Below are 13,679 nucleotides of genomic sequence, written 5' to 3' on the forward strand. Positions count from 1 at the left end.
CCCGGATATACCAGTCAAAAGTTCAAACAATTTTGCTCCCAAATGAACATAAAACATATTACTGGAATCCCCTACAACCCCCAAGGACAAGGAATAGTGGAAAGGGCTCATCAGACTTTAAAAAACACCCTCATTAAACTTGCCTCACAAGAGACATTATATTCCCTTAAAGGAAACTATAAGACTTTGCTATTACATGCTCTCTTTGTTTTAAACTTTTTAACCCTTGACGCTAATGGCAAATCTGCTGCAGAACGCCTTTGGCATCCCACCACACAAACAGACTACGCCCAGGCCCTATGGAAAGACCCACTGACGGGAATATGGAATGGCCCTGACCCAGTCATTATCTGGGGAAAAGGATCAGCTTGCATTTATAATTCTAAAGAAGGGGGAGCTAGATGGTTGCCTGAAAGATTAATAAAACCATATAATAAACAATAAAGCCATATAACTAATTCCAGGGTGGCGCCTGAGAACAAAAATATTTTTCTTTTACAGGTCAACAACCATGATGATGAGGCCTTCCCTGTCATCACTCGCCATAATGCTGTTGACGGTGATGCTCTCTGGCAGAAGTTGTCCTCCAAAATCGACGAGGATTAGACTTACTTTTTCTACAGCAAGGAGGCTTATGCGCGGCTTTAAAGGAAAAATGCTGCGTATATGTAGATAGAACAGGACTTGTTAAGGATAGCTTAGAAAAAATTACAGCTAGCCTAGAAAAGCGAAAAAGAGAAAGGGAAAAACAAGAATCTTGGTATCAAAATTGGTTCTCCACATCTCCCTGGCTATCAACTCTTTTACCCTCCCTCTTGGGCCCCCTTGTGGGACTTCTCCTCCTAATTTCTTTTGGCCCTTGGGCTTTTCAGCGCCTTACGCAATTTATAAAAAATCAAATTGATTCTGCCTTTTCCAAAAACTCAATCTCGGTGCATTATCATCGCTTAGAGGCTCAGGATGACCCTGTAGGGTCCGAAACAAGCACTCCCGAAAAAGGGCTCCAGTTTCATACACTTCTTGGCTGATAAACCCCAAGCGGCTAGAGAGCATCCAATGACGGGATTATTATGGAGCTTACCCTGGGTGGCACAACATACAGAGGCCGTCGAGGCCGGCTCAACAAGGCATGTTGCCAGGAGTAAGGGTCCCTCCATATAGCCTAAGACAGGGTGTTCTCTCCACCTATAAAGACCTTGTTCTTTAAAGGAAAGGGGGAATTGTCAGAGACCAAGGAGTTAAACAGAACAAAGCAAAGACCCTCTAGCCTTGGGCAAACCGCACCTGGTTGAGTCATCTGCACAAAATACTTCTCGGAATAACCGCAGGTTGTGTCGCTTGGGTTAGCACAATGGCCAAAAGAATAACCTGACCCACCCCTAGCCTTGAGATTTCCCGTTCTTGTTATCACAAAAACTCTCCATCCCCCCCCCTCTATACTCCCTTCCTTACACTCAGGGTATATAAACCCTGCTTTACTTTTAATAAATGAGACCTTGACGTGACTCAGATTGTCTCTGTCTTTCTTTATGCGCCTGGTCTCCTTCCTCTCTTTCCCCCATTGGTTTTCTTCTCTTAGGAGGTGCCTCCTCGGGTCTGACGAATAACTGAACCCGCGGGACGGGAGAGGTGCTGAGGCTCAAGTGGTAGAGCCTTGAGAAAGTCCAAGGACAGTGCTCAGGCAGATCAGCTACCAAGATATGGACTGGTTAAGGCTGAAGTTACTTCATTGTAAGTACATGCTGCTCCTCCTCCTGGAGGTGGTTCTGATCATGCGCAAATCTCCCCAGAGAAATTCAAATACCAAGGGAATCTTATCTTAGGCACTGAGCTATGGTCCCAAGAAGGAACAGAGTTTCCCACTGGCAAGGGAGAACAGTTGTAACCACACACAGCAGACCTTAATCTAAAGCCAAGGAATTACAGAGCAGGCAACAAGAAATGTGAAATCAGAAAAGGTCAAGGTCAGCCTTTGCTGAAAGCTGTAGGAAAGCACCTTTTAAAAAATGATGTATTTGTTCTTGCCCTGAATCTTTATGGAATCCTTCCCAAGGGTGCCAGACATTACTGGGAGCTCTAGAGACACAGAGAATAATCAGCACTGTTCTCAATAAACCCAGAGCCTGAAGAGAAAGACAATCATGATCCTGGGCCCATCTCTGGAATGTGGGTCTAACACAGGGGCTGTAGACTATGGGAGGGAATCACCTTTCACCTTTATGTAGTTGCCTCAGAGCAAAGGAATGAGGGCACTCCAGGCAAACAAGGGACTTGCGAAGCAAAGTCAGCAAACTGATCAAAACTGACTCATGGACAATCTAAAAATTAAGAGTCTGGAGTTGGGAGGCAAAGGGAGGAGAGACCCCAAGGGTTTACCAGGAAGCCAAAAGATTCAGGAATAACAATGTGACTCTTGGCTCTGGGGAAGAATAAATAGAATTATTTAGCCAGAGGGAACCACAAGAGGTTATCTGAAGCATCAGGCACAAGAAGGCCCATCTGGTACCATCCTGGCAGTGTTCCACTTTGCTGACTACTTCCTCTGGTATTCAACTTCTTCCTGGTTATATGGAAGCTTGGGGCTGGTGACATGACTGAAGTGGTAGAGTACCTGCCTAGCAAGCAAGAGACTCAGTAGTGCAGAAAAAAAAAGAGGTGGCCAACTATCTTTTCCTTACCCTCATTCTAGGACATTAAAAGCCAGAGGCATATTGGCTATAAAGATCCTGGCTCTAGTTTCAGCCATGTTACAAAGCGCTAGCGCATCTCAGTGCAGCAACACGGAACAAGCAACCAGCTCAATAACTATTCACTCGGTGATGTATCCAAGAGTGCCTGTCTACTCTTCTCTAAGTTGGAAACCAAATCTCACTGATTTATTTTAAGTGAGAGTTACGCGAATCATCACCAAGTATGGATTTAAGATTTAAGAACTAATGAAAGAAGGAAAAAAATGTGAATGTGCCCAAATCTTGATCCAAATGAAGCTTTGTCCTTGAACAACCATAATTTAGGATTGTGTCATCTGGGAGCCTGATCGTGAAAAAGGAGACTTTATCTAGCCCCTTCTCCAAATAATAAAAATTGATTTTTTTGACCAAGGCCAATCTATTGTTCCAGATCATTAACTTCAGAGAATATATCGCTTTCTGATGCAGTAAAACTGCTTTCTGGGGGTTTAGTGTTACAGGCAGCTGGCAGTGCAGAACTGAAAGTCTCTTACAGGTTCAGGTGTAGACAAGAAATGAAATCTCCTTTTTCTCATTCTTTAGGATCTTGAATTCCACTAAGCCCCAGGGGGCTTCAAGCATCTCATTCCTGAAGCCTGAATTCCAACTTTCAGAGTGTCTTCTGTCCGCTCCAGAGATCAGCTTGGGGACAGCAAAATGAAGGTAATACAAGAATGAGCCTGACCCCCAGGGTCTAAGTCAGGTCAAACCAGCCTAGAGCTTAGACTCTGGTGCTTATTCTGAATCACAAATCCAAAATGCCAAAGCAACCCTTTCTGTGGTCTATAAGAAGTCAGCAGTGGACAGTATCCAGGAAAGAGCATGTTGTTCAATTTGGATAGTACCCACAATGACATGGTTCCCTTCTTTTGTCTAAATAGCCAAGGTCTTTCTGCACTTTCTCTGCCAATGCTGGAGCTTTTACCACTGTCTGGAGAAGCAAAGAGAGGAGAAGTGAGTGGGTATGGAAAGGACCAGCTAGAATGAACCCAGTACTCTACTAGCTTACCTTCATTTCATGTGTAACATAAGGACAGTATCAGAAGACATCCCGAACAGAAGCTGCGAGACGCCACAAGCCATAATGATATCTCCCATTGGCTGGGATCACTGTTAAGGCCCAGGCCTCTGGTGTCCTGTCCACTGGTCTTCTCACCAGCCCAAGTAGACTCCAGGGAAAAAGCATTCATGTAGCCCATTTTCCTGGAGGTCAAGATGCAGCAAACCCCAGGGAAGGTGTCCCCAGTCCAGTGAGGTCACACATACCAAGACTTCAGGGGTCCCATGTATATCATTCTCTCCCCCGCCCCTCTCTCTCTGTAGGTGCTAACGTCTGGGCCTGGAGCTCTTGCTTAGCTTTTTCACTCAAGGCTAGTGCTCTATCATTTGAATCATACTTCTATTTCCAGCTTTTTGCTGGTTAATGAGACATAAGAATCTCTTTGTCAGATCTCAGCCTCCTGAGTAGCTAGAATTGCTGACATGAGCCATCAGTGCCCACTGCCCAGCTCCACGTGACTAGGGGAGAATATGGGTATGGACCAACGTGAGAAAAAGCATCTTTTCTAGCAAAATAGTTTGTTTCCTTTCTGTCAATATTTAGAGGATGATTTTCCTAGAGGATTCCTGCTGTGACCAAGTGGCTTGGCCTTTGTTAATTACATTTACAGCACATTAATTTACATTACTTTTCCTGAGCCCTTAATTAAGATATCCTGTTAGATGCTCCTGGGATGTTAGTTACATCCTGGTAATTAAACAGATTATGAACCTAAGCTCAGCCAATGGGATGAGAGGGGTGAGGCCTGGAGGGTTAGGGATGAAAAGGGAGCAGCCTGCCTGCTCTGTGTGTTTACCTGACAAAATCTTGGCTGATGCTGCACTCTTCTGCAAAAGTAAACTTTGCCTTGAGAGTTTCCTTTCTAATTGGTATCCTTATTCTTCACGACACCCCAACATCCAGGGCTATTTCTAACACCCATGTGCCCATATTACTTTCTCTTCTGCTACCTGGCTTTTTATGATTCTGAGTTTGGCCAAAATGCCTCCCTGACTTTCAGGTGTAAACAGTTACCACTGAAAAAAGAAGCTCAGATCTGGATTCTGTCTCCCATGCAAGCAAGCCCTGGTTGGTCAGCTATATGCACAACAAGCCTGAGCGAGGCATACTGGCTCAGAGTGGTATGCAGCAGTCTAAACACTTAACCCTTGCACACAAGACCAACAAAGCAGAAGAGATCAGAGGTGTAAACACAGAACCATTTCCTCCATGCCCTTTTAAGAACTTGAGCACAGTTGCCTGAATCTGGTCTCTACCCCGAAATTAAGCTGAGCCACTGAGATTTCTGCCTCCGAAAAGTCAGAATTAGGAGTCAGGGCATCTGACCTCTTAATGGAAAATTAGCTTGGCACCAAACTGATCAGTATCTGGCATTCTATCGCCCAAGAAGTAAACAGGGGCCAACTGCAGAGAAAGAAAGCCAGCAGTGAGAAGGCAGAGGTGAGGGCTGCTTCCCATTGGTCAGTCAGCTAGGGTTTCCCAGGCCTCCCTCAGCCCCTCCCCCCAGCAGTTCTGTGGACATCATCCTGATTTTCATGCAACAATCTCATGTTGTTTATGCAATGGGATCAAAAAGGATGCCTTACAACTCAGACTGCAACACAAAGTAGCATGTATCTTTTCCACACCTATTTTCATCTTTTACATACATCTTCCTGCTAACTCAGCTGCTCTTCCTAAGCTTTTCACACCTGCAGAGGTGCCTTTAAACTTGTGCATTCAATATATCTCAATCCATTGGCTGGGTAGCTTCTAATCCCATAGTCCCAGAAGTCAGGAGGCTGGGGCAAGAGGATCTGGAGTTTAAAGCCAGCCTGACTACATAGTAAGATTCTACCTTAGAGGGGAGAGGGGGGGAAATCTAATAAAACTACTTTTCAGTCTATTTTGAAAAGAAAGAGCTATTTTCCAGTATTTACACAGGGCTGGGCACTGATGGCTCATGTTTATAATCCCAGCTACTCAGGAGAAGACTAGGATTTCAGGATTACAGTCCAAAACCAAACCCTGGGCAGAAAAGTCTGTGAGACTCTTACCTCCAATAATCTAACACAAAGCTAGAAGTAGAGATTTGTCTCAAGTGATGGAATAGTATCCCTGAGTAAAAACAAAACAAAACAAAAAAAGAATGAGGCCCTGAGTTCAAGCCTGAGTACCGGCAACACACACACCAGATAGTAGAGCGAATGTTTACCATGCACTTTACCCTCTGTGTGTTTTTTCAGCCCAGATCACGTGGGCTGACAGCTCTTGTGATGGTGGGGAGACCTTAGCTGTGTACCTGTGCTCCAGGCCTCCCCTAGATTTTGTGGGGGTAACTTAAGGGCCTCACTCACTCTGGTCCCAGAAGTTCTCAGAGGATACAGGTGTTGGCTTCAGTTATCCTGTGAAGTGTCAGCTTCCCCCTACACATCTACATAGATAGTTGGGATCAAAGAATGTCCCAAGCTTTCTCTCTTCCATCACCAGAGGTGAGAACCCTTGTGCTACTGGCTGTGCTTTTGGCTTCCTCTGCAGCATTCCTATGTTCCTATTCTTTCTGTACCTCCACTGTGGCCACCACCTGCCATGCCATAAAGAATGGAGGCACTAAGCCACAGGACAAAAGGCTCTCTAAATCCCTGTCTCCTCCCCATGAGGATGCCTCCCATCTTGATGAATACATCACCCCTCCATCTGCTCTCCTCTTGCTCACCCTATAGTGTCCACATCCTAGAAACCCACACTTTTTTCTTTGGCCCTGTGTCTCATGGTCTAGCTCAGAGACAACATTGGCACAGGGAGAAAAAAAATGGTGGTGCTAAAGTGAACTAGCCAAGAAAGTTAATTTCTTATATTATGTATGGCTCTTTTAAGTGGATCTCAGTCTGTTTCTGCTGTTTGTAGTGAGTTCTGATGGATGTGGATTGGACAAAACATTCCTATTTGGAGAACACTTGAGGTTTTTTCGTCTTCAGAAGGCATGAGAGAAGAGGGGGCTGAACAAGCTTTTGATTCCATTTGCTCAGTGACTCCCAGGACAGAGGAATGATGCTGCACTGGCCTCCCACACCATCCTTCTGCAGGTAGACCATTCGAGACAGAGTGGCTGAGCCTGGGTCAAGAAGCCCAGCTTCTCTTGGGTCACAGAGCAGCAGGTGCTGGGCCTTAGGGTTTGTCAAACATCCTAATGTGATACCTAACTTTAAGTAGGATTCTAGCTGCTCAGAGCCATAATAGACAAGAATGACACATGTCCACCTGTCCAATCCTCTTTTGTTCAAGAGTCAAGGCACTCCCCACTTCCCGTAACCTGCTTCGTTGTCACAGCCTCTGCTGCAATCAGGGACAGGCATTTCTGGCTGAGCAGAGAACAAATCAGACACAGCATCCACCCAAACCAGGCCTGGACCAGAACAAAGTCCATTCCCCCATTTTCCCTGCCCCTGGTCCCCTGGAGCACAACTTGCTCTATCAGAAACATTACTGCCCAGACTTTCTCACTTCACCCCACACTAAAGCCTGCCGTACAAGCATTCCCTGGGTCTGTGCTAAGACTGTGGCTTGAGGACAGCAGAAGCAGAGAACCTCCCACAGGTTCTTGGGTGCATTGGCATCTGTTGCCCTTAACCCTTTCATCTTCCCCATCTCTTCTTACTAGGGCTCTATTTATCCTCTATTTATCCAGAAGCTTAACCTAAAAGAGAGTCAATGGGAGGGCTTCTCTATGGGAAGGATGTGGAAAGGCAGCCATGAACAGTCTTCAAATTGGAGACTCCAGGAAAGACAGGACATGGGCTCCTTTGCTTGAACTACCGAAGCTCATGAGCCCATTTCCTGAAAAATTTATCTCTATGTGGAATTGAGCATCTATCCTTTGATTGAGTCTAATATCCGAGTCTTAAAAGGTGCTCCCATCTATAAAGTCATCTTTCATAAATTTCACACTGTAATCTTCCTATTTTAATAAGCCCTCTGGAGGAAATTAATAAACATGTAACTTTAACTTTAAAAAGGAAAATGTAGTGGTATAATATCTTTAGATATTAAAAGGTTACCTTTGCTTGATGAACCTGTCCCAAGACCCTTTCTCCACTTTCCAGGGAGCCTTGGCTTCCTCCAGCACCACCTCCATAGGGAGTGAGGAAAAAGACCAGAATTTCTTTTTAAATCCCTACCTTTGAGCTCAGTTTGAAGAGCTTGCCTCTTAAATGGGGAACAAATTTCCCTTTGATTTCAAAGGATTTATTTGACTTGGACATTCAGCAAGCTCTGAGGCTGTATCACAGAGCTGATATCCTAGGGTGCAGGGTTGGGGGTGGGGGAAATAGGATGTCAGATAGGATAAAGAGCCACTTCTCTGACTAAGGTTACCACAAGGGCTTAGAAGCAATGAGGCCTGGAACAGACAGAATTCCTTTAAGAGACAGAGGGAAGTGTGTTAAGACCTTTATTGGCAGTAGCTTGCCCCAGTCCCTGCCTCAGATTCTGGAGGATATCATTTTCATGGCCTCTGACCTCTAGCAGGCTACAACATTGCACAGAAGTTTCTCTCCTCCCTTCTGAAAGATTTTATTGTCGTGTCTGATGAATTAAAAAGGCAGTAGGCAGACTAAGAGGAGAAAAGTCGTAACAGGTTTGTTCAATTATCATTTTATGTCACACGGGAGACTTCAGATAGATGATCTGAAGACCGAGTTCACCTTGGGTGAATGATTCTACTTAGATTTGATGGGGCATGGGCAGTCTGGATCACTGGGTGAGCTAGGGGAAGCAGACTGGGTGGAGAAATGCAGAAGGGCCTGTCTTTTCCAATGGTTTCTTGCCTCTTTATACATTTTGTAGGTTTTTTACTCAGTTCTTGTTTTTTCTACCCCAGTACTGGAGCTTAAACTCAGGGACTTCTGTTCCTGCTTGGATTTTTGTTGTTGTTTGAGGCTAGTATGCTTCAGCCACATCTACACTTCAGCATTTTGCTAGTTCATTGGAGATAAGAGTTCCGTAGTTTTGTCTGCCTAGGCTGGTTTCAACGCATGATCCTCAGATCTCAGCCTCCTGAGTAGTTAGGATTATTGACTGACTCACCAGTCTCTGGTCCTCTTAGACAATCTTTTTCCTCTCAGATATGGGACAGGATTGGCTGCAGAAAGGGGTCTTACAAATCTTTGAGCAGACAAGGTAACTTCTGAGAATGTCTCGTGAACTTTCCTACCTGGGCCAGCTTTGAACAATGATCCTCATATCCAAACTTCCAGTGTATTGAGTATTATAGGTGCAAGCCACCAGCATCTGGCTGCACTTTCATTTTCTTTGGTTTTGTCTTTTTCAGTACCCTCGGAGGCTTTCTTGTTGCTACCCTGGACAGAAATGCACGCCCTTCTTCTACCCTTGGTGATGCAGACTTTGATTCTCTGTTCTTTCGATCACATCCCCTTCATCCTAAATATCCATGCCACTAATAGGCTCACTCTAGACCCTAAAGCTCAGCCTGCCTTGGGCAAATGAGTAGATATCCCAGGAGTGACAGATGGGAAGATGTAGGGGCTCAAACCAGACCATGCAGAATAAAGCAGGAGTCCTAGTGTCACCAGGATGGGTGAATCTAATTCAGAAAGAACACAGGCACTTGGAAGTGAAGAAAGAGATTCAAATGGCCTCCCAGGAGCACTTACCACATTACCCCATCACCAGGAGACAAGCAAAGGAAGTTAAGACTGTGGATGGAGATGCATAAGTTAGGCAGACATGTTTCTTGTGGGTATAGCTTGGGTTGTCTAGTTAGAACTCAGAAGAAAGATGATTTCCAGTACTCCTTAAAATGATTTCCCTGCACCTCCAGACAAATAGTCCATGACTGAGATAAAGAAAGAGAAGCAAGAATACTTCTGCCCCACTGCCAGTTACTTCCCTATCCACAGACAGTTCCCAGAAGCTGAAAGGCATGAGAAACGTGCCTTCAACTGCCCCATCAGATCCTGCGATGGTTAGGTGGTGTTAGAATTGTGTCCCAAACTTTATGACTAGAAGTTCATTCTCCAGAGTGGCAGTGTGAGGGAATCGGGTTGTGTGGAGCACTGTGCAGGTCACAGGAGACTGGATTCATTCCCATGAAAATAGGAAATCAGACTCTGCATGTGGCCTGAATCCCTCCCTAAGTATTTCTGCCACTGCGATTTCACTAACCATTACCAGAACCCAGCCAATGCCAGAACCATATTCTTGGATCTCCAAATCTGTAAGAAAAAAAAGGTTTCTTAATAAATTATCATTTTGTTATTTTGTTATAGTAACAGAAAGTATATGAATAACAATAACAGCCATGCTCTTCCACTACACCGAAGCAATAATACTGAGTGGCATTCTTCTAGGTTTGTGAGAAGTAAGGATTCGACCCCCTTAAACTATCTTCTACATCCCCCTCAAAAATGAGAGATTTAAATCAAGATTGAGATTGAAGTAATAAATTTAGATTTGATTGTAATATTTGAGAGACCTGAAAGCTACCAACGCTCAGCAATTTGACGGGGCAGAGGAAGCGACTAGGAAAAAATTAGGGAAGTGACTTATATTTGCACTGTTCAGGGTTGAAGTTCTAAACAGGTTGCTCACTGACATTGTTTTGCTGAGAAACAACAACAACAAAAACCAGAATATTTTCATTGCTTTTTCCTAAACTATGAAGGAAAGGGAGATTGAAAGAGAATGGAAGGCAAGGGGAACTTATATTGGGTTGAATTTGTGCTCATACATTGTTTTTCTAGACAAGCTTCAACTAGTGGCAAAACTGAGACTCCAAGAGTTGAAGCAATTAACCCACAAAATTTACAGCCAGGAGAGCCTGACACCCATTCTTTCCTGTCTGCTAGAAACAGTATACAATTACTCTGCTCCTGCCTTGAAGAGAACAGCCATTGTCTTTGCATTTTCCCACCTCACATTGCTCTGCACATTCCCTCCTCCTTGTAGAGCTTGGCTTTGTTGTCTTCAGTGACTTATTTCCTGACACTTTTCAGGATACCAGCAATCATATTGACCATTCTCCCACTTCAGTTGCCCATTGGAGTGCATGGCCATAAGGCAGACCATTTGCATGATCTGTGACTCTGACTCCACTAGACAAGGCCTTTATCATTTGGGCTATATACCAACAAAAAGGCGAAATTTTTTCTATCCCAGCTCCCTGCCTTTGGTGAACTAACCCAAAGGCTCTAGATCTAGATTAGAGGAATCTCTTTCAAAATAACTTGGCCAGACTTTAAAAAAAATTTATTTTATTGTCAGGATAATGTATACAGGGGTTACAGTTACATTCATCAGGTAGTAGGTGCATTACTTCTCACACTAGGACTCTCCTAGCAGTTGATTTTTGAGGGTTAATTTTATACCCTGCTACTTTGAACTTGGCCAGACTTCAAAAACAAACAAATAGACTCACTTCCTTCCCCCAAACTGACTTCTGTGCAGCTACAAAAAGGTTCCAGGCATCATGGAGTTCTGTCTTACTCATTCTTTAAGAAATGCACCACTAGCAGTCTACCCACTCAAGGTGGTACAGCTAGGTAATGAGAGCATCATCTTCACTTTTCCAGCTGGCCTTGTAAATTCAAGTTGTTTGTGGGCCTCACAAAGAGCTTCAAATAGATCATATTACCTGAGATTCTGTGGTTTAATAAAAAATAGTAATGAACAATGGCAAAACTAGTTCAGTTGCATAAGACAAAGTCGTGAGGTATGTGAATGGTTCATAAGATCTTGACAGATGGGGACAGGAGGAAAACCCTGGGAAGAGGTGACATGTCCAAAAAGAAATGTACTCTTCACCCAACTAAAGTAACCATAACCTCTTTGAATGTCCCCCTTTATAATAACAATTTTTTTAAAGATCTTGACCACGGGTTTTTTTTCAGTTTTTTAAGGAACAAATTTAATTGAAGTCTGTGAATTAGCATAAGAAAGTGTAACTCTATAAAATGTGTCACATGAAGTAAATGCTTTCATTTATTTAAGTAATGCATGGCATGAAAAATTGTGATGCTAGGAGGGGATGTGGCCAGGAGGGATCACTACTACACTGTTGGTAAACTCGTTCAACCACTATGCAAAGCTGTATGGCAGTTCCTCAAAAGACTAAACATAGAGCTCCCCTATGACCCAGCAATTCCACTACTTGGCATTTACCCAACCATCCAGAAACAAGGGCATACTAAATCCACTTAGATCTTGACCATGTTTTGTTTGGGCTTTGCCTGTGTGAGCAAGCTAGCTTAAGGGAAATGAGATGCCTTGAAGGATGAAAGGCAGTAGCACCAAATGGAGTGCCCAATTAAAATCAAAAACAGGATCATGAAGTGTGTGTCACAGTTGCCCAAACCCCTTGCCCCATGCCCTCTCCTCCACGCTTCATCCCTGAGGCCACATCAGGCCTGTGGACATCAAGTCCACTTCACCTTTTGCTATGCCTTGTCGACAGTTTGTCCAACCCCCATCTTCCCATCCTTCCCTAAGATCATGCAGAAATTCAATCCCCAAACTCATATTTTTTTCTGTTTTTTGGAATTCATTTTAATAAACAGTATTTTAAATGGTTACAGGAGTTTCAGCTTTTGATTCCTCCTCTAGGGTCCTGTATAGGTTATTACATCCAGTTTTATTTTGTATCTAGCTTCCACATATGAGAAAAATGTGTGCCAAACCCATATTTTTAAATTAATATCTTTAAGCAGTTGTACAAAGGGGTTTCCAATCTCCATGTCAACCACTACTTCAGACACAGTTCCACCTGTGGGTTATTCAATTTTTTTTTTTGGAGTGGGGTGGGAACAGAGTTGCTGGCTAATTGGACTGTAATTTCTGTCCAGGCTGGCTCCGAACTGTAATCCTCAGCTCTCAGCTTCTTGCGTAGCTCAGATTACAAGTGTGAGTCACTAGCTTTCAGCAGCATCCTAATAAAGTCACCCCTTCCATCATTCTTTCTTGTCTTTCCCAACCCTGTTCATCCCCTCAAGCCACTATAATTATATTATAGATAAATTATTTATTATATATAATTTATATGTACAATTTTTGACTGCATTTACTCATCTTTTCTCTCTCCACTTGTATTTTGTCCTCCCTTGCTGTTCCTCTCTTTAACAAGGCATGATCCAATTTCCTCGTATTAATTTTGTTAAAATGCCCAAAGTTATACCTTAATTAAGAGAGCAGAGCTTAATCTGACAATGATTGAAACCTCATGGATTGAAGAGCTGAAAACCAGATACGATACGCTGAGATGCCTCAGAGTCACAAAGGCTCTACACCTAATATTTTAGAGCCATGAGTCCCAATTCATCTCTTCTTTGGGAAGTCAACCATCTCACTATTTGCTATAGTAATGGGAAAAATTGTGCCTTTCCTGACTGAAACTATGTGTCCTGGCTCTTTGGCCATTGCAGAACTCCCATTCTTGTGCATCCCTCTTTACTGCTCATTGACAGATGATTCCTGTTACCCCCAGCTACCTCTACCAGGTGTACCAGTGGGAACTACTTGCTCTGGCCTCTCCAATTGGCTCATCATTTCAAGTGAGTACCTGATACCGCTTCTGAACTTAGCACAAACCATTCAAGAATTGATTAAGGAACAAGAAGCTTGAAGCTGATTAGTCACACCCAAGATAGGGACACACATGTTATTCTACAGAGTCCCTGAGAGTCTATGTGATTCACACTCCTTAAAAGTAGTTGCTGCCCCAAAGGTCATACAAGTGCATGGTTCAGTTCCCCAGCTCCTTGGAGACCATGAGTCATTTTTCCTTTCACTGCAACATTGAACTTGGCCCTCCATTAATGTTTGCCCCAGCTGAAGCCAGGAACAGACCTCCGGTCATTCTCAATGCAGACCAAGCCACTGTCAATGGCTTGGTTGCATGA

This window comes from Megascapheus bottae, unplaced genomic scaffold (assembly GCF_031878675.1).
Source record: "Megascapheus bottae isolate mThoBot1 unplaced genomic scaffold, mThoBot2.hap1 HAP1_SCAFFOLD_40, whole genome shotgun sequence".
Classification (NCBI taxonomy): domain Eukaryota; kingdom Metazoa; phylum Chordata; class Mammalia; order Rodentia; family Geomyidae; genus Megascapheus; species Megascapheus bottae.